The sequence below is a fragment of the Parasteatoda tepidariorum genome, chromosome 3 (assembly GCF_982258835.1).
Source record: "Parasteatoda tepidariorum strain Cologne lab strain chromosome 3, Ptep-v5.0, whole genome shotgun sequence".
NCBI lineage: Eukaryota > Metazoa > Arthropoda > Arachnida > Araneae > Theridiidae > Parasteatoda > Parasteatoda tepidariorum.
In genome coordinates, this window is record NC_141757.1 from 86,662,855 (window position 1) to 86,690,213 (window position 27,359).

At 27.8% G+C, this 27,359-nt stretch overlaps 1 protein-coding gene across 6 annotated transcripts in view; it reads left to right on the top strand.

The window, feature by feature from the left end:
* Positions 1-27,359, top strand: part of LOC107437138 (uncharacterized) — a 175,716-nt gene that overhangs the window by 105,347 nt on the left and 43,010 nt on the right. The window lies entirely within an intron of this gene.

Genomic DNA, 27,359 nt, shown 5'->3' on the forward strand with positions numbered 1-27,359 from the left:
ACAGTGTGAATACCATCTTATTAATGGTTATTTTACTGTTTTGTTTGAATATGGTAAACTAACAATTAATAAATTATCCTTTAACAAATTTACAGTGTGCGAAAAGAAGAAATGTCATAAAGAGATCCAAATCTTCGCTCACTCAAGTTATTGGTGTAATATTTTCCGGATTTCAGCTACCCATTCCCCAATTTCGACGTTTAAAAAACCCAATCCACCAAATATAGGTATAGTTTTAGAGGGAACGTATATTTTTGTGCTAATTTCCAAACGTAATTAAAATTAGAACTATATAACACGCCTTTCTTGAATTAAAAAAAAAAAACTTCATTCTCTTCAAGAATATACAGATTGGAAATAACAGTCGACATGTTTCTAGTGCTCAGAAATAGGCGCCCTTTTTCAAGATTTATCAAATGTTAATGAGAAAAAAAAGAAGTGATTTGAAGTATAAAACGTAAAGTTGACAATGAAAAAGGAAAAATAAAGGTGAGAAATAAAATTATAAAAACTTTATTTCTCACCTTTATTTTCCAATTTTCGCTCGCAGCTTTATGTTTTATACTTCAAATCACTTTTGTTTTTTTCTCATTCTAGTCTTGAAAATGGGAGCCTATATTTGAGCGCTTGAAACAAATCGATTATTATTTTCAATCTATATATTTTTGAGGCAAATGAAGTTTTTTAACGAAGTAAAATTTTATTGCTTCAGCTTCTTTGGAGTATTTATTTAAAATATAAACCTGTTTGAAGTTAAAGTTTTGAATCCTTATGATTCTCACTTAATATGGGAAAATCCACTTTTTAGAACTAAAGTTATTCAGTTTGAAACGTTTTTATTTTAATTCGCGTTCAATTTATACTTCATGTATTGAAGCTAACTTTATAACCAAAATCAGCATGCCTAAAAACTGCTTGATTAAAAAAAGATATATAATTTTTTTTATATTAAAAGATGTATATAACAAAACGAAATTTATTTTTTAAACTCATTTTGAATCCCGAAAATTTCAGACTTTTCCAGAAACACTTATTGGTTTGCAGTAGAAGTAAAATTTAATTAATGCTTCAGGTGTTATAATTTAATAAAATATTAGAAAAACATTTGTTATGTTTTATCTCATCCTCGTCGATTTTTCAAGAGGTAAAAAATATTTACGCAATAAAAATTATTTCGAAGAAAGACGTGAAAAGGGATAACTCTTAAGATAAAAACGTTCTGCTGTTTATGATCGATACTCGTGTTTGAAGAGATTTCCTTCCGGTTATCAATTTTTCTTTTTCTTGTGTGGCAACAATAAGCTTTCATAGGACTAGACGGCGCCACTTATGCGCGGTGAATATGTATATGGATAAAAGGATACTACAATTTATTAAATGGGCATCCGATATGACAGCATTAATTTTCCTCAAGTTACGAATGTTTATAAGCTTGTATGATAATTAAAATTACTTATTGTTTTATACGAAAAGTTCTAAGTTAGCCAGAATTAATTTGCACTAATTTTGAGACAGTTATTTAAAATTATTTTGTTTCAGAAAATTATTATACTTTTAAATATAATGCTTTTCTGAATACAGCCATGAATTTACAAAGATTTTTACACAGCAATATATTTACAATAAACTTTAAAACTATGAAAATTGATGAAACATTTATGTACCCTGATGTTATAATATTTTACTAAGTTTTAAATCGCTGATTTCCTAATCACTGTTTCTTTTAATTAAAAAATCATTTGATCTCAGTCAACGGTATTTTTTAAAAAAAATTAGTTGATTACAATAATGGTTTTAATCGTGATTTAAATTATCAAACCCTTTATTTTAGTGTTATGGATACTAATTTTTACTAAAATGTCATCTATTGGTTACGGTTATAATCTTCTATACATATAATAAAATAAGGAATCTGTGTGTCTGTGTCCGGGTTGCGAGTCTTCCGTAAGACCTAAAAATAAAGCATTCAACATGAAGCTAAATATTTATAATTCTACGCAATTTACGAAGCACATTTTTTTTAACTATATGGTTTAAACAGAGCCATTTAAAAAATTGGATTTTCTCATTGGCTTAGCGGAAGGCGTTGTTTCGAAATATATCATAGACGATTCAGTTATGTCAAAGATTTTATAGATAACAAAAGTAATATTCGCTGTCTTATAGATCTAATTAAAAAAGTGCTATCAATGAGTCTTAATTAGTTTTGGCTACAGGAACTGAAAATAAGCTATGAAATAAAAAACAAAAATAGTGGAGAAAATGTATTTATTCGTTATAGGGCACCATGAGGAGTCGAAACGTACGGTTTTTGATGCCAATGATGATTAAATTTGGATAATGATGTATGACAATGTAGGTACAATCGTAAGTACTACTGGCATCATTGTAATAGTGAAATTTTAAGAGGCACCAAATACACCGAAGAGCCATTACATTATGACCACCCTCCATCTATAACAATGGGCTCGCCCAGGTTTTCATAGTTTCTCGCCCAGGAACAATATTTTCATGGGGCACATTAGGACCCATAATCCTCATAGAACAATCCCTGGCGTCTGTAAGCTACTTGAACATAGTTACAGACCAGGTTCACCCGTTCATGGCAGCAGTTTTTCCTGCGGGGGATGGTGTTTACCAGCAGGATAATGCACCATGTCATAAGGGTCGAATCATCGAGGAACATTCCAGTGACTTTCAAGTCATGTCTTGGCCCCCGAATTCACCTGACTTTAATCCAATAGAGCATTTGTGGTCCTACTTGTAAAACCAAATTCGTGCTGCCACGCTACCCCCGTCGCAATGTGAGGGAATTGCAGGACCAATTGGTGAGCGCTTGGTACCAGATACCTCACACTACCTATCAGCACCTTGCGAAATCAATGCCACGGCGGGTGCTAGCAGTTTTGAGGGCTAAAGGTGGTCGTACATGTTATTAGCAGGGTGGTCATAAAGTAATGGCTCTTCGGTGTATACTCGTATACAGATACAAAGTATTTTATGAGTGAATTTGATTCCATTAACAGACGCGCCAGTACTCTACATTCTTAAGATAGATTTTTTACTGCACCTCGAAGATATAAGTGCAGGAGAAAGTAACTTGATTGTAGTAAATTTTAAATATCATGAGTTGCCACGAGCATTATGTCAAATAATACTGAATACAGTTGATTTTTTTTGATGGAATAAACTACTACATACGTGCTTTGCTTAATCTAATAACGTAAAGCCACCGAGAAAAGCAAATAATCCCATTAAAAACATCGGAGTTATTGGAGCTTTGTTATTTGTGTCGGTATTTATGGTATTGTTTTGTGCATTGATTTTCTTACTGACTTGATTTTTTTCACCCCTTACGAAAAACGGGCATTCAGCTAGTCAGAAATAAAAATGAAAATATGTTTATATTTGGTTCTTAGAAAATGTAAATATACCAAGTAGCATCATTCTCCTCTTTTTAAACTCGAGATTGTTACGTAATATAAAATGTACGATAAAACAAAATGTAAGACAGATATTTAAAAAAAAATATACAAATATCTAAAGTTTTTGAAAAACAAACAGGTTCCCTTTAAGCTCATACTCCCATTGGTACAATTCTTTTTGTTAAATGCTACGTTTAAACGTCAACCCTTACATTTCATTTGTCCTGAAAATAAAATAGCCAAGCTTTCGGCACGAATGTTTACTATGACGGTAAATGTCTTCGTATTGCTTAAAAAGATAGGAAGGGGAAGAAAACTATATGTCAGAAAATAGAGTGCCTGTAAATCGCTCCCAGAGTGACCAGAACAATTCTGACGAATAACTGATGGTTTCATCACAACGTCAAACAAATGACAACACATATTTTTCTTATTGGATAAGAAAACAACTAAAAGTAGAACCTTAAGCTGATAAGTCTGAGTCGTAGTTTTTAAGCTGTCTGAGTCTTTTTTTTATTTTTTTTTATTGGGATCTTATTGTTTTTTACATTTTAGACTTACGAAGTATTTCGATTTAGCTTATTTTTTATTGTGTAGATAAAAGTTTACTAATTAATAATTGAATAATATTGTAAAATATTATACTTATATATTTTTTTGAAAATTAAAAAACAGTATCTGAATACGTAATATCTAAAAAAAATTAAGAGCTAATAATTAAAAAACTATTTTTGTTTAATAACAGTTGCATATAGTAAGAAAAACACATTCTAGATTTTTTGCGAATTTTAAAAAGCTGAAAAAATGTGTAACAGCTAAATAAATTTTTTTAATTAAAAATATAAAAAGTTTATTTTTAAATTAATTACTAATGACAGCATGTTAAGTTGCATTTTAGTCAGTTTAAATAGTTACAGAATGTGTAAAAAATCAATAATTTTGAATAAAACAATAAAAATATATATTTAGTTTGATAATTGAGTTCTAAAGTAAAAAATAATTATTATCTTATAATTAAAGACTAAAATACTAATTAAAGAACATATTAAATTACCTTTTAGAGAACTATAAAAAATGAGCATCTCTCACAATTTGAAAAAGAATATAAGTTTTCTGATTAATAATTGAAGAAATAATTTAATTATAGTTTATGAAATTAAAGAGGCAACAATTTCAGAATGTATATTTGATATTAATAAAAGGTATTAATTAATAAATATAATTTTTTTTTTGTCCCGCAGTGAACTGATTGTTAAGACACGGTTCCCAGCAGATCACTGAAGTCAAGCATCACTGGCTGCGGTCAGTGTGCGGGTGGGTGACCACTTGGATCAGTCTGCGTAGGGACCGAGAGTGTGCGGTATTGGTCTTCGTAAAACTGTTCTACAGTAAAGTGCTCGACTTCACGTGCAGGTCGTCGGGCTACCGAAGCGGGGTGCCACCCCCTCTGCAGAGGATCAAAATTGTGTTGGCAGGTCTTCGGATCATTCTCAGGGATGTTTCCCAGACCGTCGCCAATAGCCCATTGTGCAGCTCTAGTGCGACGTAAATGAACTACAACAACTACAACAGTAAAATTATTTTTGGATTAATAATTCAAAGCGATTAAAAACCTATCAAGTAGCATTTTAATAATTTTGAATGAAAAATTATCCCAGATCAATAATTTATTTGATAAATAAAAAAGTTTATTTTATACGGAAAACCATAATAAAAGAACATATTTAGTTGCATATTAGTATATTTGAACGAAAAAATACTGCCTTTAGAATGTCCAGAAAGATTTTTTAAAATATGTCTTTTGTTTATTAATTTGTTGCTTTTTACGAAACTTAGGCAGAATAAGTTAAGATTAAATATTTACAGTTGTCCATAACATATTTTTTACATAATAAAACCTCTTTACAAGGACGGTTACAAAAAAGCCAGTTTACTAAAACAATTATTTCGACATAATTTATTTTAAAGCAATAATTTCCTTAAAATTTTCCCTTATCAAGAGTTCAGCTTTATTTTATATTTAATTGCGATACCAAAAGTTTTTTCCCCCGTATATTAAGAAGAATTATGTTATATAGTTTTTGATTAATTAATTGGTATTAAACAAATCTGTATTACAGCAAATAAAATTACAAGAATATTTTTTAGCAAATATCAGATGATTTTAAATTTTAATGTTGTTTCGATATGTCATTGTGTCTTTAAATTTTTCTGAAGAAGTTTTTACACAGAATTTTTTAAGTTGATTAAACGATATTCGATAACGATATAAAAATATTATTGGAAAATTCTGGGTGTTAATTCTCCAAAATAATAATATTTCGATGAGCATGACGCATTTCTTAACCGAAATCATAAAACTTATTTAGCTAAATGTATGTATTATTAATTTAAATGGGAAATATTAATTCGTTAATGTCATTTTCTATTTAAAAAAAGTTCAAAAGAAAATATTTCGTATGGCTTCCTTTAAAATACGTTTTGCTCCATTTCTTTTATGTTCTTAAATTCAGTGAATAGTGTGAGTCTTCAAATCAAAGGCGTTCTATTCACTTTTCTATATTTTTTTTCCCTTTAACAAATTTTTTTTGATCAATTTCGAAATAAAAACTTCCACTATTACTTTTATTTTTTATCTTATTTGTCTTTTCAAAAATGTCAAATACATCTCTCCACTCAGGATTTTTTCTAATTTGATCGATGAAGCTAGTTATTTACAGTTTCCTTTCTAGTTTAGCTTCTATACTTTTGGGGCCTTTTAGTTATTATTTATTTTGGGGCCTTATTTTTTACAATTAGATGAAAAAAATTTATCTTGACAAATTGATTTTGTTAAGATTGGTTAAGATGTTAAAACTGATCTTCTGTTTCTTGAAAACTACTATTGTTTCAAGGTTTTCTCTTTGTTCTCATTCTTCAGAAATTATACACACTCATATAACAATTTTAAAACGCATATAAAAATACTGGATGTTTCGCAGTAGGCATACATATATATGCAAAAGTCAAATTATATCAAATCCGACACAAATTCATCTAAGATAATTCTGAAAAACTACTTTACGGCGTAGGTTCTCAAACATTTCCAGACACGGAGCACTGTTGAAATTGGTATTACTAAATACAGTTAAATGCAGTTATTTTCACAGCTAAATACAGCTGTAACTTAACACATCTACGTAGTGTAATTAGTAAATAGAAGAATCAAATACAAAGTGCAAAATCGCTTTCTCATTTACGTCAAAAGGATAGATAATTTCTCGTTTAAAAATTTTTTCATTTACGGACTAATTCATAATTGAGAACAGAAAAAATACTCGAAAAAAAATGAAATTCATGACAAATATTGTTGACTCATCATTCATTATTTTGGCACTATTAAATTTGTTACGAATTCTTATTCTGTTTTCGTTAAATACAAATTTAATGAGAAGTACGGAATTTTATGTTTATGCAGAGTATATTTGGCTGACATTCGGAGAGTGTTGTTTGGTGTTATTTTTTAAAGTAACTTATTTTATTAAATGCATTAATACATACATTTTATTAATACATTATTAAAAGCTGGTTTAATAAACATTCAACTTATCACTAAAATGTTGGCACACGTTACACCATTGATATTTAGTTTTTTATTACACATCAAAAAGACACACTGTAAAGAATTCCGGTACAAATAACGGTATAAAGACTAGCACTTTGAGTGCATTATCCGTAAAATCCATTTTAATCGAATAATATTATACCGTAATTTTTACAGTAATATTTGTTGAATTAGAGTGATTCAGTGATTTTACCGTAATTATTACTGTAAAAATTTGCAGTATATCAGATTTTTTGATAAATAAATTGTTCTGGAAATAGATTTTACCAGAAAGTACCAAAACCCTAATTGCCAATACCGTGAGAAAACACGTTTTTATAACAAAAATTTTTCTGTTATCTCAACAGACTTTTTCGGATCAGAACAGTTTTATTTGCGAAAGTTGGGGAGTAAATCAGTACACGTACCAGATATTATATATCTATAGCCAGCTTATATTATATATCTGCAGATTTTGCATTGACCATTCATCACCGGAATTCGAACCTGGGTCTCTCCATTAGGAAGTCTGTATCCTATCCACTCTGTCTCCTGAGCCACTGCGACTTATAGGTTATATTATGAGAAATCGTGATGGCAAGAATTTCGCTTCAATAATGTATCAATTCAACAATAAAGTAGAATCACAGTTTTATTCATACTATGTACAAAACCATAAAGTAATTGCTAAAAAGTGAAAGGAAGTATAAAATATAACCGTAAAATGATTGGAGAGAATGCAAAAAAAAAATCGTTTTGTTTATAAAACGGCTTTAAACTGTTGAATATAGAAATTTTGAAAAAAAAAAAACAAAAAAAACAATGGATATTTTTTGCAATAGCGTGGAGAAGGTTATAAGTGCTGGCAAAATTAAACGAATTTTACTTAATTTAACTGTAATTTCATTACCATAATGATAATAGTATTCTAGTCATTCTTCTATGTTTTAGAAATTAAATTTTGAAATTGAAAAAAAATCTTCAAAAGGAAAAGTTTGTTTGTTATTTAGATATTCACCCTATTTAAATTTTATTTCCTTCAATTTTATTGAATCTTCTATCAGAATATTCAAATATTTCAGATACGTGACATTTTCTCGGTGCAATACTTTTTTTTCTACTTTAAAAAACTTCAAAATCAATGCAATAATTTAAATTTTTTTTCTCAGATTATATTCTTCATTGACGAATCAATAAAGTAATTGATTGATTGATGATTAATTGTCTACTGTGCATCCTTTTTCAAGTACAATAGTCGGTTTAGGAAGGCTTGCATGTTGTATCTTGTTGAATGCATCGATTTTGCCTCATAACTCTTTGAAAATGAATACGTTGCATGAAAAAGGGCGAGTACAACTAAGGTTTTTGCACGCACTCATAGATTTAATTAATTATGCATTGAACTTAACCATTTAAAAACATTTTTTTAAAGCTGTGTCAAATTTACCAGTTTCAAAAAAATCAATGAAAACATTAGGCATACCTATTCTTACTAGTATTTTTTGACAGATACGGATGAATAATTTAAAGAAGGAGGATCTGAAATTCTTTGTAAACAAATGTCAGTCTAATGTGAGTCTTAACGTAAATGTCAGTCTTACACGTGTCAAAATCAATGTTCTGAAGTACAACAAGAAATCGGTGAACTTGGCGGCATTTTAGCACATTAAATAGATAGCGGTGGGTGTTTTTACATCATTTTCATTCATTCAGGGTAATGGATTCCCCTGTTCGTTTCCAACCTAAATAAAAGTTGTTTTAAAGAACCGTTGGTTCTAAAAGGCAAAATATTTGAAATTCATTACGATTATCAAATTTTAAAAAAAATGATATGTAATTCTCAAATAAACAAATTAGGAGGATGGGAATTTTTAAATTTAAATATTTTAAGTCTGGTACATATTTTCAAACATTACTTTTTTTTTAACTCTGTAGAGCAGAGATTCTCTCACTACGCAAAATGGTGCAACATGTTTAAAAAAATGGAACGACGTTGGCCCACCTAATATGGTGCCCCTAAAAGAGAGGCCAACAAAATCGCCCTGTAAATGCCTGAATTGACGGATGTTAACACAGGTGGGCATTGAAAAAAATAAAATGTTTAAAAAAATAAATTCGAGCATTGCTGAGAAAAAAGTGTGGACAAATCTACCAGAATATGGTAAAAATTATTGAGCTTCTGGCTCTATGGAAATACCAAAAAGTTCTGTAATTTTTACCGTAGCGCTTTGGTAAAATTTTTTGTAAAATTAACAATGAAATATGGTTCGATATTATGTGATAAATTTTTTTGAATATCGCAAAATTTTTCAATTTTATCATGACCCTTTAAAACTTTGCATAAAAACCATTTATTCAGTTGAATTTACTTATCAGTTTTGTATTTTAACTACATGGATAGTATTAAGAACTGTAATCTTAAAAACCAGAATTTCCGGGAAACAGTTAGTTACCTTATAAATTCCGTATATTTTGGTATTTATTACCAGAATTGTTTTTTTTTTTAACCAGAAATGTCGTTACCATACAGTAGGATAATTTTTCCAGATTTCTTTCTCCATATAGTTATGAATATATAAAATTCAAATATTATTCAAGTGATACTATTTTGACATTATGATCGTTTGCATTCTTGGGGTGCCTAGTGTAAATTTACTGAGTCAATCTGCAACGAAGTCTTCTAGAATTCAAATTTGTTTGGGTTCGAAAGGCGATTCAATAAATACATGTTAGATTACCTATAATTCAAGTGTAATAATGTGCCTTAATATAACATGTTTAAAGCAAAATGTGTGAATGTTAGGTTAATAAAAATTATACACAAAAAATTTTATATTGTAAAAAATTATGTACATAATAGCTTAATTAAAGTTTTTTTACAATAATGCTTCGAAAAATTTTATAAATCCTAATACAGTCTGCAACAAAGTAAAAAAAAAATCAAAAATTAAATATTTTTATTTGTTTGCTTTTTTCAAGCTTATTTTTTTAATTTTCAGTTAGCTTAAGAGAATGATATTGAATATTTTTAAAAATCAATTCTCGCTATATGCAGACTACTTTTTCTAGTCACATTCTCATTCTTTTTAGACAGTTCAGAATTTGCAGCACTAAGGGCAATTACTTTTCTGCATAAGATTTAAAGACAGTGAGATTGTTCCTTATCTTTCATAACTGAAGTTGAAGATAAAAAAATAAAAATCTCTTTTCTTTCTTTCCCTTTTTTTTATTTTGCTTTTATTTTTTTAGCAGTTTCACCTCTTTCCTTTCCGAAACTGTGACTAAAAAAATCTGCAGATTTTGTGGTAATTTACACGCGCTGTCGCGCTGGAACAGGAAGATTCATTTCCAGATTTTGTCATCATCTGTTACGCCGTGCTGGAAATGGATGATTTTCGCTAAACTGTAAGAAATTCCAGATCAAATTACAGTAAAAAGTACCTGCAATTAGGGTGCTGGTACTTTTTACCGTAAAATCTAATTTCTGAGCATTTTACTCATCAAAAAATCTGATATACCGCAATTTTTTCAGTAATAATTAGCTTAAAATAACAGAGTTACTCTAATCTAATAAATGTTATTGTAAAAATTACGGTATACTATTTTTACGATAAAAAGGGATTTTACGGTTAATGCCCTGAAAGTTCCAGTCTTTATGCTGTAATTTTTTCCTGAATTTTTTACAGTTAAGTCTCGTTCGTTGTAAGACAAAATAAGTTCACTTAAAAAGATAAAACAATACAACACTATCAGAAAGTCTGCCAAATATAGTCTTAAATTACAAAAAAAAACAAGCCCGACCTTCTAATTAAATTTATATTTAACGAAAACAATATAAAAATTCATAACAAATTTGTAGTCCCAAAATGATAAATGCCGAATCGACATTATTTGTCATGAATTTTTTTTCGACTTTTTTTTTCTGTTCTCAATTATGAATTAGTCCGTAAATGAAAGCATTTTTAACGGGGAAATCATCTATCCTGTATTGACAATGAGAAAATGACCTTGCACTTTGTATTTTGTTCTTCTGTTTACTAATTACACTACATAGTCGGCGGCTCTTACTATTTTATAATATTGAGGAAAAAAATTATCCCTTAAACAAAACATTTTTTAAATTTTATTTTCAGTTTTTGATTATGAACCATGTAAAACAAAATCAATACTCAACTTTTCAATACATATTCTATTGAATTTTATTTGCTTGAGTTAAAAATTGATGTGCAGGAAAGATAATTTTTATTTGTGTACCGTCATGTGGGGCTACTTTTTGCAGCGGGGGCTACTTCGTGCAAATTCGAATTTGGCACTTTTCAAGTGCTGCTATTCAGTATTATGTTTTTTTCACGTTAAAAATGTGTGGAGTTTGAGGATACAAGACTTCTTTATTACTAAAAACATTTTTTCGAATTTTAAAACAATCTCAGAGTGTGTTTTGTTTATCCAATGTCAGCAACTTTCCGAGAACGTCGGACGTCGAAAAGTGTGCGTGGAAACTTTAGCTGTGAAATGCAAAGACGTTGATAAAACAATTTTCGTAAGTGCAAAATTTTTTATTTATATATTAATAAACAATTAAATCATGTTAGCGTTAAAAAAATTGAAAATTAATAACAAATAAACGGAAAATGAAAAAAAACGCACTGTGGGGCTACTTTGTGCAAAGTTTCATTCGTTTTTTTTTTCGACAGAAAAATTGTCAGACGTTAAAAAAAAATACCTGGAACGAGAAACTACCGTGATTACACTTTAGAAAAGCTGCAACAATGTTTGCAAGCAGTATGTCGATAGCAGAAGTTTCTCGGAAGTACAAAATCCACAGAAATACTATCTCTAATAAAATTCACAAGAAACACGTGAAACGTGCTGGTAAACTATTATTTTTCTTCTAATGAATTAATCAAACGATTTAACACATAAAAATATATTTTATAGGGCATCAGGTGAGAACTGAAGAGCAAGTTCTGTCATGTTCATTCAAGCATGTTATGTTCAAATTTATCAATATTATAAATGTTAATGAATATGTAAATATTATTATTTTTGAAATTTCATTCATTTCAATGTTCAAAAGTGTATATGGTTTCCTTTTGTTTAAACTCAAATGTTTTGAAATAAACATTCTTTTTAAGAAAAAATTCTTTATAAAAAATGGTTTTTTAACGCTGAAAATTATTTTCAAACTAATATCTTTACATATCTTGATGTTTTTGTTATTAAAAATGTTAACAATTAACTTTTTTAACAATTTTTTATCAATATTTTACTAAAAACATGATTATTAAACTGAATTCCTATCACTGCACAAAGTAGTCCCACTTGGGGGCTACTTTGTGCAAGGTATGTTTTGACTTATTATTTGTAAATATTACATACAAATAATGCCAATATTGATCAAATTCACTCATCTGAGTCCAGTTATGAATGTAATATCGATAAATTTTACAAAAGTTTGAATTAACATTGTTTTTTTACATGTCAAAGTTCAAAAACTGCAAAATCCTGAACAAAGTAGCCCCACATGACGATACTTAAAACGAATTTTATTTATCGAAATTCCAATTTATTTGGAATTTATTGCAATTTGAAGGAGTTTTTTTTCTCACTATTTTTTAAAGTAATGACTATTTTTTTATAGTAATGTCTCTATCGAAATCTTTATTTGGCGAGCTCGTACTTGAAATAACAACAAAGAAATAAGAACAAATAAAAAGAGAGATGTTGCCGGGAATAAATCTTAATATTAGTAATGAAATATTCAAAAGTATGAAGAAAAAAAATCGTCACTCAATAGAAATAAAAACGTTGAATTATTAACTGGTTGACTGGTGTGAATTGTTATACTGTTATTAAGTTACTGTTTGGTATCGTTAACCAGTAAAACGAATTCTTATTAATTTATTTCATTGACTTACATAGTTTTAATAATTGCTAATTTTTATACCTAATTCTCATTATTTTCATGTCAATAACAATTGATCATTTTTTTAAATTCAGTTAATCATTTATTTCGTTGCCAATAACGTATTAAACATTTTATTTAATAAAAAATATAGTAATTGCAAACATTATTCGCGATCGCAACGCTCGAGTACGCCGTCTAGCGGGAGCCTGTAAACATCAGACATTAATTTATCACGTTTTCATTTAGTTCCATCAAACTCATTGACAGAATCAGACGCCATTTTTTAGCAGCAAATAAGAAACAAAATTTCCCTAAGGAAAAGGCCGAAGAACTTGAAAAAAATCTCCAGAATATTAGTAAATCTTTCAGGAACATAACACGCCAAACATTTGAAGAAAAATTCCTCAATAATTTTTAATTTCTATTATCAACAAACTTGCAACTGATGACTTCCGATTTCGGATACTGTTACAGATGTGTGTATTAAGGTAAAATGCATTTCTTCTGTCTTCAATTCATTACGAATTAAAATGAAGTCAACATTGCTTTCGTCATTCCAGTGAATAAATATGAATTCAGAACATACAGAATTGTAATAGTTATAGCATATTCTTCTTCGTTATAGAATAGTATACATTTCTGTATCCATATAATTCGGAAAACAACAATAAAAAATTATCCAAGTTACTTAAAATAGTGCCATTTGTGCTGATTCTTAATTTTAATCGTTTTCTTGGTAAGTATTTTTTAGTTTTGAAAGAATAAGTTCAACTAGAATTCAGCTATTCTTTTTTTAGCTACATATTCAAATTCATATCAATTATAAAATTTTGCTGTGTAGTATGTCAGCTAAAAGTAATGAAGGGATAAACTATGTATCTATTATTTGAGAATAAAGTTTTCAAACAAGGAACTTATCATTTTGGAATTCTCCGGGAATTATAAATCAGGTAAGTGCAATGATTTTTACAATAAAAAATTTGCCTGTAAATATTTTTTTTCACTCTACATAATGGTTTTTTACGTCTGATTAAGAACTATAAGCATAATAAAAAAAGAAACAATATGAAAGTTTTTATTTCAATGTAAAGAATTCTTAAAATCGTTTTTTAATCCTAAGAATTATTTATTTTCCGTTTTTTAGTTTATAATTTTTCGATAAAAATTGTTCTCAAAATACTTTTTTTGAAAAATTAAATGGTATAACATTATGTGTTTATGTATACTTCTTGTATATTCCAATGTTTGAAGTAATATGATTCAGAAAAGTGTGGAATAAAAATTCGGTACTTACGTATTAACGCCTCCGCCGCTCCAGATGTGGAGGTTTTTAAGTGTCGCCAATCTACACTTAAAATTTTTGCGGCAATTCATAAAATAAAACACTTTATTTAAAATCAAAATAGTCAATCGGATTTCGGTGGAAAATGAGCTGATATAGAGTTTAGCATAGATTCAAAACAATCATATCGCCATATGAACTCTGATAAATAAGATTCCAAATGAAATAACATTTCCACAACGTACGTTTACCAAGATAAAGTTTCATGTTGTGGGAATTGGTACATTTTCGTTTTTTCGGTAAAATATTTCCCTCCTGAAAAAATAAAATTGCATCTTGTTTTGTTTTTGGCAAATCCCAAAGACGAATTTTCGTAGCACTAAAAATGGCGACAAAAAAAGAATTGTTTTTTTGTTTTTGTTTCGTCAGCATTCTTTATTTTACGTTTCTTAGTTTCTAAGTAATGATTTTTATTGAAACTTGAAATTTTTTGACAAAAATTGTTGTCAAAAACTTTTTTTACAAAATTAAAGTTCATAAAATTCTGAGGCTTATTTATTCTTTTTGTTCATTTTAATTTTTGAAGTAATATGATTCTTAAAACTATAGAATGTAAAGTTTAAATGGGCCTTTCATGTTATATCATTAAATTTAGTAATACTATTTCTCGGGCATTAGGTTTTAACTCTTATAAGAATATACATATTTTTTTCTGTTAATGTACAAATATTTTTCCGATGTGTTTTGGATATTCCTTCTCTAATAAAAAGAGATACCATTTTGTTTTCGTTTGCATAAGAAAGAATATCAAGCATTTTTCTTTTTTAAATTTAATTAGCCACAATAAAGAAGGAACATTGCAATGCTACGTGCTACATTAACGACGTCTCTAGAGTAGCTGAATGACGGTTCATATAGTAATCGCAGGTATTAGTCTCATACAACAACGCCCCCTATAGTTCGTTGCGTCGCGAATTAAAAAAATGTTCTTTATTTCTGCTGAAAACTTCAACTTTAAAAAAAATAATGAATGAGAATCAATCTCGAGTTCTGGTGAACAGAGTTAAAACATAATTTGTATGCAAAAATAGAGCGCTTATCATTTAAAAGGTACTCTGTTTGTGTTGAGTTGTTTACGAATTAGTATTTGCTAAGTTGAGTTAAATAAAAGGTAAGAATTGAAACAAGAACAGAAACATTTTCTGGTAAATTTTTGAGTTAAAACATAACTGTTTACATTTCTAGAAAGCCTTGCAAATTGCAACCATTCAATACATTAAATAAATAAAATATGATCCATTAGTAAGACAAGACAAATTTAGCTTTATTTTTTTACTAGCCGCCTGAGGCGGCCAGCTGTCCGCCACGCTGAAGGTTTTCACAAATAAAGTTTTTTAAAACATAGTGGACAAAGATTAGAAGATTTTAAAGATTAGTGGACAATTAAAGTGTTCCTGTCCAGCAATTTTGTCTTCATATCCAGTTCTGCTGCAGATGTGTTATAGCTCTTGAGGATGTTTGAAATTACATAGCTACAACGCTTAAGAAAAAAAAACTAAAATGCTAAATACATGAAAAGAACACGAAAACGAATAAATTTTTTATGGTATCAATTTCTATTTCTATATAATTTTTTATGGTATCAAATTCTATTTCTATATCTGTTACGTCAAGCACTCAGGTATTATAATTTGATCTAGTTGTGCTTGTATAATTTTGATCTAGTTGCGCTTTCTACGTCATTTTGTTAACATCGTTTGGTTTGTTATTTAACATCGTTTGGTTTGTTATTTCTAAGTTAACTTTCAAAAAATTGGCTGGCATCAGCATTTTTATTCTTTAAGTTGTTTATTTTTTCTTTTGGAATTCGTTCCTTTTTAGCGAAATGTTTTTCAACCTAATCGAATTCTTTGCCGACTGTTCTCTGTATATATAAAGAAAATAAAGTAAATATTTTTAAAGTGTTGTGAAAAGAATTTTTAGTTGTACAAAGTACTACAATATCGCTATAAAAATTATCGTCTTCGCTTAAGGAAAAAAAAATAGTGCGTGGAAAGAAGAAGAAAAACTTATTATAACAATTATGAACAGCGACAAATGTATCAAAGCGAAGCGTTCTATTTACGTATCGAATATGTTGCCACATTTTTAATACAAAAGTTAAACTTTTCTCCACTTTAATAAATGAAAACTAATGCGAACTTTACAATTAAATTATTAATTCCTTCGTATATTATTGGTTTAAGTTGTCGAAAATTAATATTCCAATTGTGAGGTTCGCATTAGCATACATTTATAAGAGTGGGGAAAAGTATATGCATTTTTTAATAGTTTTTTGAATATGGCTCTTTGAAGACGAAAAAGCAGACGAAAAGCATAGACTTACAAAATGACTGATAACTAAATAACTAATCAAAATTTTTGAAAAAGAAAAAAAATACTTCTTCATTATGTCAAAACACAATTATGGGCCGAGTTTCGTGCCCGGGCGAGGCTTCTGGGGCGATATATTGTGATTACAGACACACACACACACACACAGCCGCGTTTATTATTATGTATAGATGTTTCAAATCTTTCAAATTTTTGTTTTGAATCTTAAACCATTATTTTTTCTTGTAGGAGTTTCTTCAGATATTAAGATGTTTTTCAGAGTATTATGCCCTTAAACTATAAAAAACATTCAACATCGATTTTGAGAAATGGAAAATATGAAGCAAGTTTAAAATATAATTTATCTAGAGCATTTTAAATAAAACATGCTTTTCTAAAAGCTTTTAGAAATGCTTATTTTACTTTATATTCTGCGAGAAATAGCTTTTATATTTGCTTAAATATTAAATAGAATATATGAATCGATAAAAGTCAATAGAAATGTTTAAACAATTTTGTAAATACTAAAAAAGAATATTTTAAACAAGAAATTTATAAAAAAGATATTTATATTTGCAGAATCTTAAGTAATTATATTATTGATAAATTAAAGCTCTTATAAATAGCAAAAAGTATGTATTGCAATTGGCTGCATTTGAGAAGAATAAGGCATATATTAACTTCCTAATCTAGAAGCTACGTTTTTAAATCTAGCTTGTTGGATTTATTCGATTTAATTAAATATTTATCAGAACGTTCTTTCTAATATAATTCCTTCGTGGGGAATTCTTTTGAACTGGGGCTCGTAAGGTAGATTTTTTTACGTTTCTGACTGATTATCTTTTCTTTGAAGTTTAAGGTACTTTAAAATTTAAGGTATTTATTTTGCTATTATTTTTTATTTGATTATAATACTAACTATTGTACTTTTAACTTGATTATTATACTACACATTTAAAGATATCTACATTTAACAGAAATATATATATGTTCATGTAATAAAATAAATCATTTTATGTGTTTATGTATTCAATGCTGTGATAGTTCAAAATTAGAGAATATTGACATTATTTGGTTAATGACAGCATTCAAGTACTAGTAGCTATAGTGTAAGTTCATAATATTTATTACTCATAATTATTTAATGAATTTTTACTTACAAAAGGAAATATTGACATTTCAAATTGTAGTACAACCATCAGTGCATGCTGAAAGCAAAATATGCATATGTCAATGCGCATTTTACTAATGTAGTTCCATGACATTTAGGACTGATTACACTGGGAAACAAATTTTTGTTACAGTTGTACAAATATTTGATCTTACTTAATTCGGGATCCGGGATTTCCAATCTGATATTAATTTTGCTCTTAATACTACGGATTTTTTTAAAAAATGTCATATTTAGTCTATTTTTTGTACAAAAAACAGACTAAATAAATTGAATATAACAGGGCGTCATGAAATATTTCTAGAGGAGTTAGGTCACATCATCAGGATTAAAATTGCATTTGAACCTATGCATGAAAATGCCGTCAAATGTGACTACTTGTGCTTCCCTTCTTGTTCAGAAGCACGTGAAGAAACAGTTTATAATGAGGAATTGCACCTAGCGGCGTAGGACGAGTATGCTATTTTTAATTTTAATTCTGATCATGTGCTATGACTCCCTTAGAAGTTTGTTACTACTTTTATGAAACCATCAGTCAGATATAACGTATAAAGTATGTGAAACCTCTAAAATAATGGTTATTATTAGCTATTATTTAAAATGAAGATGTTATTAAAATGTTTGAACTTCTCATTTTCACTGTAAAAAATCTGTTAAATTTACGAAAAAAAAACTGTCATTTAGTGTGGCAGTCTAAAAGCTTTTATTTCACAGAAAATTACTGTTATTAGGCAAATAAAGAATTTCTGTTATTCTAACAAACAACGTTATTTTAACAAACTCTGTTATTTAACAACAAAAAATAGTTATTCTAACAAAAACTGCTATTTAACAAAAAATGTAAAGATTAACTAGATTAACTTAACATAAATGTGGTAGGTGCGTGCGCAGAGGAACATGCTTGCGATCTGTCAACGCTGGGATTCGAACCCGACGAACTACTGGAAAAAAAGCGCTTTTTCCCTAGAGGTACAGCAGTTTGAGTGTCTTAGTATGAAGGAAAATCTTAAACTATTTTTTTTCTTGAAAATTTTACTTATTGTGATATAAGTATAAAAACTTTTAAAACTGTTTAGCCCACCCGAATAAAAACGTCCGGCAACTTAACTTACAAAAACCTTATATCTAAAGAAATTAGATAATAATAATCAGGTAGAGTATCAAGTTTCTAATTTAAATCGTAGTTTTATTCATATGATGATAAAAACCATAATATAATTACTGAAAAATGAGAGCAAATATAGTAAACAATAGCAAAATGGTTTGAAAAAAAGTAAAGTTATCGCACGATAAGTAAAACTGCATGGCAAAAACTAAAATTTGAATTGACGATTTTAATCCGTTTATGATTAGGGTAAAAAACAAAGAAAAACTGTTTTGCTAACAAAACAAACAGCTTTAAACCGTGAAATACACAGGAAAAGTCAGTAAAAAGAACGAAGATTTTTTATCGTGTACAAAGTTAACATTTAAAATTTAATTATCAATTTTCTTAATGGCAATTTTCTATTTATAAGATCCCGAGAGTTTCTAATTATAAGTTTTGAAACAGATTCAAATAATTCAACAGTTGTTCAAGAATCAATTAGGTTTCACCATTCTTAGATCGCACATCCTACTCAATAAATTTTTTGGAATTGCCTAAAAAGAGACACACAAAAATGTTCCAAATGAATGGAGTGGGTGTCGAAGCATAATTTGTAGTTAAATTTATTTCTAAAACTTTTTACGATTCTAGAAATTGAAGAAAAAATATTCATGATATTTAATTTCATTACTAACGAGTTCTCAACAAATAAAATATTTCAGTATTTTAAATTAATTAAATGCATCTTTTTTTCTAAATTCTGTTGGTTTTAATTCCAATTTAAATTGTCTAAAAAATGTTTTGTTTTTAACTCGCAAAATTATTTCATTAAGTACATCAGAAATGATTCATTTGCTAAATTAATTTCATTTAAAGTTAGGAAATCATAAATTTATTGCAATACGTTAATGATAATAAATAAATTTATAACAAATGATTAAACACAAACATATAAAAAGGTGATTTATAATTTATGTATTATTTTATTATTACTGACTAATAAAATCATATATGTAAATTGCTATTGTTAATATTAAATGTTTGTTTCATTACTTTTTCAAATAAATATTAAATATTATTATTTTGATTGCTGATAAATAATATCTTATATTTAAATCATTGTTGCTGATATTAAATATCTATTGCATCGCTTTCAAAGATAAGTATCAAATATTAAATAATAATAATAATATTTAATAATTATCATTATTATTATTACCATTATTATCATTATTATTTTATCATCATTATTATCATTATTACTATTATTATTTCTACGAATAAATTACATCACATATTTAAAATATTGATATTAAAGGCTAGTTACATTACTTACACAGATAAATATTAAATAATTTTATTATTATTAGCATCAAATATTATTGTTATTATTATTTATTTAATTGTCTTTTTATTTATTACATTTAGAAAATTAGATATTTCTTACATTAATTTTAAAGGAAAATATTAAGTAATGGTTTTATATATTTTTTAATTTATACTCGATATTCGTTGTAGTATTAAATTTATAGAGAAATATTAAAAGCGTTATCATTTATATTCAATATTCCTTTTAAAAATATCATAGATAAATATTAAATGGTTGAATTGTGTTTTTCATTATCTATATTCAATGTATTCGCTATTTTTTCTATAAATTTTACTAATAAATTTATTAAGAGATTGATTAATATTTTTTTTAAGTAAAAATATTTAAATCTTAATTTTTTTTATACTCTCTGAATTTCAGAGAAAATACCAATCACTTCAAAATCGGTTCTATGTTGAAAATATTTCAGTCAGCCATGTCTGTGTCTTTCGCCTCGTCAGCCAAGTTGGCGACACTGTCGGATATCCAGGTTTCCGGAGTCCGGAAACAAACTTAGAAAAAGTGGCGGGCAAAAGGATGATTTTCTTTTTTCTATCGAGCTTCAATTGGGCGTTTTAATGCTTACTTTCTTCTCCTACTTCGTGACTTATTGAATACATTTAGACAGGATATCTTCAATTGCATTGAGGAAACCAAACCAGATAATAATGTATCAACTCTATTAGTTAAAATCTATCTCAATTGCTCGATATATCAGTCAGATTAGTTTAGTTTAAATAAATGTTTTACGAATGAATTCTGCAGCTAATGTATTAATTGTACGCTACTTTTGGTGGTGCTTGTAAAAGGTTTAAATTTATCCAACTCAAATAAAATTTTAAAGTTAAAAAGTTACAATTATTTTTTGTATATTATTTTTTTTTTTTTAATATCCAGAGTTTTTTAAAACCATTTATTATCCTGAGTGGAATAGCTGGTTGCATATTGGATTTGCCACAGCAACCACTGTTTAGTTTCATGCATTTAACTTTTGATTTCAAATCCAGAGAAGACCAGGAAAATCAAATTTTGTGGTAAATCCGCCTTCGTGTAGATTTTGCTACTTTTGTTTGTTAACACAGTTCAATGTTATAATAATGTACGGAGCTTTATACGCGCAATGAAATCAAAGTGTTTATCATTTTGTGATTTGGTATATCCCTACTTGGTACATTTGGTACTACTTGGTATCCCCTTTGGTACATTCTTTCACTTTACTTGACCAGTAAATATTAAATGTTTGAAATTGCAATTTATTTTTAACTTTAAGTACACTGAGAGCTTGTTTATTAAAGAGGAATGCTTAAAAAAAGATTCTTCTTCTAGATTTCACATTAAGCCTTATTCTCCATACTCATTCAATGATTGCATGACATTCTACAAACGTTTCTGCTAGTTAAAAAAATATTATTTTTAATAAAGATTAATTTAAAGCAACTATTTGCATCACGTTTCACAAACTCCTTCTTTTCGGGACTTGTGTTCTAACACACTCAAAATTGGATCAATGTTGAAGTTGATTCGTGCTATCTCAATGGTTGATTCATGCTATCTGATGATGGTCTGTCTTGATAGTACCATCAAGAAGTAAGATGGTTTTCGATAGACGCTTATGGTGGTAACCATCTTATTCATGCTGGTCCATCATAGATAAGCCATCAAAGATACAGAAAATTCGCATTAGTGTTTAAGGTTGTAATATTATGTTTTAGCGTTAAACCACAATTTTGCAGTAAATAACGTGATCAGAATCTTGGGATTGGATAAAACTCCCGAAAATAAGATGTTTAGAAAACCAAGATACAAATAGCTTCACTAAATAAATCTTTATTACAGTATTTTTTTAATAACTTAGAATTACTTAACCCAACTGCTCAAAAAAAATTAAGAAACTACTCTAAATGCTGTGAGTCTAAGGTTGATCTCATAAATGATCTTTTTATCCTGCTATGAAGCTACTCTAACTTCTCTATTCATTAACTCATTTTTATTTATTTTTATTTTATATATTTATTTCATTTATTTTGTTTATCTTATTCATTCATTTCTTTTTTTGATGATGCATTCTCCCATGAGTATTTTTCCATTGATTTCCATAAAATCCATTTTACTAAAAAGCAAAAGGAATTGTTCTAAGAAATGGCGAATGCAAAGTTTTCTTAAATAGCTTTTTCCCTGCATTCTAACTAAAAGAATATCAATTTGAACAATGTACCAGAAATGGGTCTTACATACTTACGCATAAATCTACATTTCCGGAGCACTGACCATTACTTTTATTTTAAGATAATTTAACCTCCTTTTAGATAAGCAAGAACATTTTTTTCAATGTATCGGATTTCCGAGTGATCAATTCTCTTTCCTATCATTGAAATGGTCATCGACCTAAGCAAAATCATTTAAATGTATTTATAAGCGTGGAACGTACAATCAATGTTACTCATAAAACGTTTAGATTAATCAAATTACACGATATTTATCTCAGTTATTCGACAACGATTGATAAACTAAATCAGTTTTTTTGTTATTTTCCAGGCAACATTTATTGCTCAATCAGATTTCAATAAATATTTTTCAAACGTTATTCATTAATTATTTAATTCAAGCATATGTCCCACCTTTTAAATTTAGCAACAGCTATATCATGAACTTTTAAGTATCAATTGATGGTAGCATTTTTTTGTCTCATCATATTTTCACCAACGACAAAAAAGAGTGACATTTAATTAATGATTTCGAAGAAGATGAGTGATTGTGAAATTGCGGGGATATCTCATTAAACCAAGAATAAATAAGCACATTCTTCCACCATTTGTCACCCAAAAACGTAGGACATTAAAAGGAAAATCCCTCCTTATTCACCTGATCTTAATTACGATAGTAATGAATTCTGTTCTCGGCTAACCACTTTGAATTTTAAAAAAAAAAATCATTTTGTGGGAGAAATCAGAAATGCTTTTACTGTTTTCTTCGGGAAAATTCTCACAATTTCGGCACAGAAAAGGAATTTGAAAGTACTTAAATACTCGAGAGATAGTAATAAAAATTGATGAAAAGTAGTTAATGATTAATAAGTAAATTGTATGAAAATATCAGGAGCTGAATTATTTTTATTTATATTCAGAGTGAACCTTCATATGATGCAGTTACCTGACGATCTACCAATGCTGTAATTTAAAACTACAGAAGTCATCACATGCCTCAACAAATGCATTTTATTTCAAGTTGATAACAATTTTGTTTTAATTAGAAACTTTTTTGAAATCTTTTTCCATAAAACTTATTTTTCATATGCAAAGCATGGGCATAAAATATTGACCAAATTTCAAAAAAAGTTTTTTTTCCCTATAGTTTAACGATATGAAGAAAAATCATTATTCTTAATTTCTTAGACATGTTTTTTTAACATTTCAATATGTTTATTTTAGTATATAGTAAAAAATTCCGAATCAAATTACAGTAAAAAGCAGTGACACTATGTGCGCTGGTTCTTTTTGCCGTAAAATTCATTATTACTGCAAAATTTTACGGAATTCTGATATATCGTAATTTTTTTTTATATATAATAAGATTTACTATAAAATCACTAAATCATTCTAATTAAATAAGGTTGTAAGACTTAACTATAAATAACGTTATAAAACTTGTTTACGTCGGGGTTTACCATAAAAATTGAGGTATAAAATTTCACGGTAAAAATGGAATTTACGGTATTTTAGAGGTGCTGCATTCGGGAGCCTGAACTTTTAACTTCAATTTTATTCGGAATTTTTTACAGTGTACGACTAACAGTATGAATTTACGCTTTCATTCAACGCACCAGAAAAAAATTTTTATATCTATATTTACAAAGAAAATTATTGAAGGAGAATCTATTCCTTTTTCTCACCAGAATTATACTAAAAAAACTATTTATTTACCTTATTTATAATATATACCTTAAAACCTTATTTAGTTATATATTGCCTGTAGAACTGCATATTTTGTCTAAGTCTTATATGCATAAACATTGTTATAAATTTTGATACAAACATTCTAATCTTGTAATATTACAAAATCTTTTTATGAACATCTGTAGAAATCTTTTAAAAATAATTCTTACTTTGAAAAGCATTGTTTCCAATAAATTTCATTGAGAACTTGAAACAAAAATCGTAATCTTATCATTGTTTATGTAGAATATAAGTTAAAGCAACAACAGCATCTCATTTAGTAATACGAATTAACATGAAACCAAAATAAAAAATGAAAGATTAAAAACATGAGAAAACAGCGATTAAAAAATATTACTTGTTTACCAATTGTCACTAAAATTTTTAATTTTAATGCTTAACTTTATTATAACCCTCTTTTTAATATCGCACAATAAAATAAAAATAAAATTTCTCAGTACATATTTTAGTTTCTTTTCCTGCGATTATAAGAAGATTTTTGTACCGCCATCTATTGTTTGGAATTGAAAATAATTTCTAGCGCATATACATCACAAAAATTTCTAAAAATAATAATATTTTCTACGCATTTGCAATTTTACCCAAATAAAAACATATTTTTCAACATAATGAAATTTATGTATTGAAGTTCATATGTATAATATAATTATGCCTTGATTTTTTTACAACTTTGTAAATCTGATTCAATTAAATATAAAATTAGTAGCATTCATTTTCACCATTTTCTGTAAATTGTACTTTTCTTAATGTCGCCCCCAATAATAAAAAAAAGTAGTTTAAATAAGGGCGAAATTTCCCCTCGCCACCTTGCCATTGGCGACCGAATATTTACGGCTAGAGAGTAAATAATAAAGTTTGACTCGAGAATAACTCTAAAACGACAGATAATTTTTCTCAAGAACAACAGTGTTAAACTCGAGAATAGTAGAGTTTGACTTCAAAATAACTCTAGAACAGAGAATTTTATTCAAGAGCAACAGAATTAAGCTCGAGAATAATAGATTTTGACTAGAGAATAACAGATTCAGAGCGTTATAGAGTTTGACACTGGGGCTGCAATTGACATATAATATTAGTGATATTTGAATTTTCTGATAGTTTCCTTATTTTAATAACTTTTAATGATATGTGGATGATATATCCAATGAGGACTTATTTGAACATTATTTCAAGTAAACATTAGCATCACTTTGCAATAAGTTTCTACACTCTCTTATTGTTTTAGACACCAAAAGTTCTTTATACTTCACCTGTTAGCACTGTAAAAATTAATCATATTTTTTCGCAAAAATAGTGGCAAGGAAAAATTTTATTCTACATTCTAGCTAGTACCTTTAGAACTGAAATTTAATGCCATGGGTTTCACAATATAATCTAATAAACTGAACTAAACTCAGTGGCACGACAGTCCATAGAGGGCCATGGCCTACTGTGTCCATCTCAGTTTTCTTGACCTTAGGCTCTGGGGTGCAGGAGCAGATGTTCTGGTTAGGTGGTTAACCGAAAGCGCAACCCCCAATGTTTAGTTCCCAAGCAAGCTTGATACTCATTTCATAATGTAATAAATATAATCTAAAAATAAATTCAATCTTGCTACTAAATTGCTCATGGAATCATCACAATCAGGTAGACTTGAATAAGCAAATCAAAATCATTTGTTTACAGTAATTTATTCTTTCAAATGAAATAATGATTATCATCACATATCCTCCTGTTTATCATCCGTCAGATAAATATTCTTAATTTAATGAAATTTGATTTAAGTGCAGTTGACGCGATATCTAACATGTTTGTCATTTTGATAATAAAATGATGATTCTTCTGACTTTTGTCTAGAGCTTCTATCAAATTTAAATGCTTTTTTTTTAAATCATTTGATTTTGTTCAAAAGAGCAGCAAAAAAAAAAGTAAATCTCTAGTTAAATTTGCCAATTTATACATTTTTCTCAACATAGCAGTAAAGTATTAAAAACACTCTACAATGAAAAGGCATTATTTTTAATACTTTTTGTTAAAATAAGAGTTTTTCAGTGACAATTATTAACTGTTTGGAGAAGATATGCGTTTTATAGTATTTTAAATCAATGAATATAAATACTATTTTTTTCTAGTGCGAATTGTTAATTTTTATCTAAAGTATGTAATCATTGAAGAATATTTATTTTAAACATTTGTTAAAACTGTTTTAAATAAATTCAAATATTTATCTTTGAGTCATGAGAATTATATTGTAAACATGAATTCATAAATGATAAAAATTACCCTTGAAATACTTACTTTTTACCAATAGTAATTTTTTGCTGTTTATAACAACAATCAATTGAAAAATGAAGCTGTGGATAGAAAAACATGAATTTATAAATGCGTGGTTTATTTGTTTTGTTATTTAAATCTTTTTGATTACTTTAAAACTTAACTAAAATAATGATTCATCTTTTCTAATAATCTGTGGCAAATTGTTTTTTACGCAACACATATTCCAATTAATCTGAATAGAGATTAATTTCCAATTTATGGAACTGGTACAATAGTGGTGGCGATAAGGGCTCCACAATTTTAAAATATAAAGAGATTTCCATAAAATTCAAACAACTTTCAAATTAAGAAAAAAGAATAAATAAAAATCAAACAGTAATGAATCAAAATAAAACCTAAAAAATAAAATGAATTTCTAGAAGTTTTTTATCTTTAAAAAAATATACATTATTTGTGTCAGGTCTCTGTGGTATTTGTCGCAGATACCTTTCTAAAAACATCTTTGAAAGATATAAACCCTTGTTCAAGATGGCACTTAAGTTGATTTTTGTTCTATTATAAGAGCACGATAATATTTATTTATTAGCGATAATATTTTTTTATTAAAATTTAAAATCTGAATCATTTGAGTTCTTGCGAAATTTCATGGAGAAAAAATAATCTGGCAAAATAACCATACTGTATGGTAATGAAATTTTTGGTAAAAAAACAAGCATAATTTTGATTATTATAACCTGAATATACTGTATTAAAACCATTCATTTGATAATTATATAATTCATTTGATAATTTTTATTATATCTTGACGATTTTCCTAATATTTAGGTTTACAAAATTATAGTTCTTATAACTTCACATTCAGTAAAAAATACAAAACTGAAAATTAAATTCTATTGAAAAAATAGTTTTCATGACATGTTCTTAGGTATCATAATAATATTACCAAATTTCA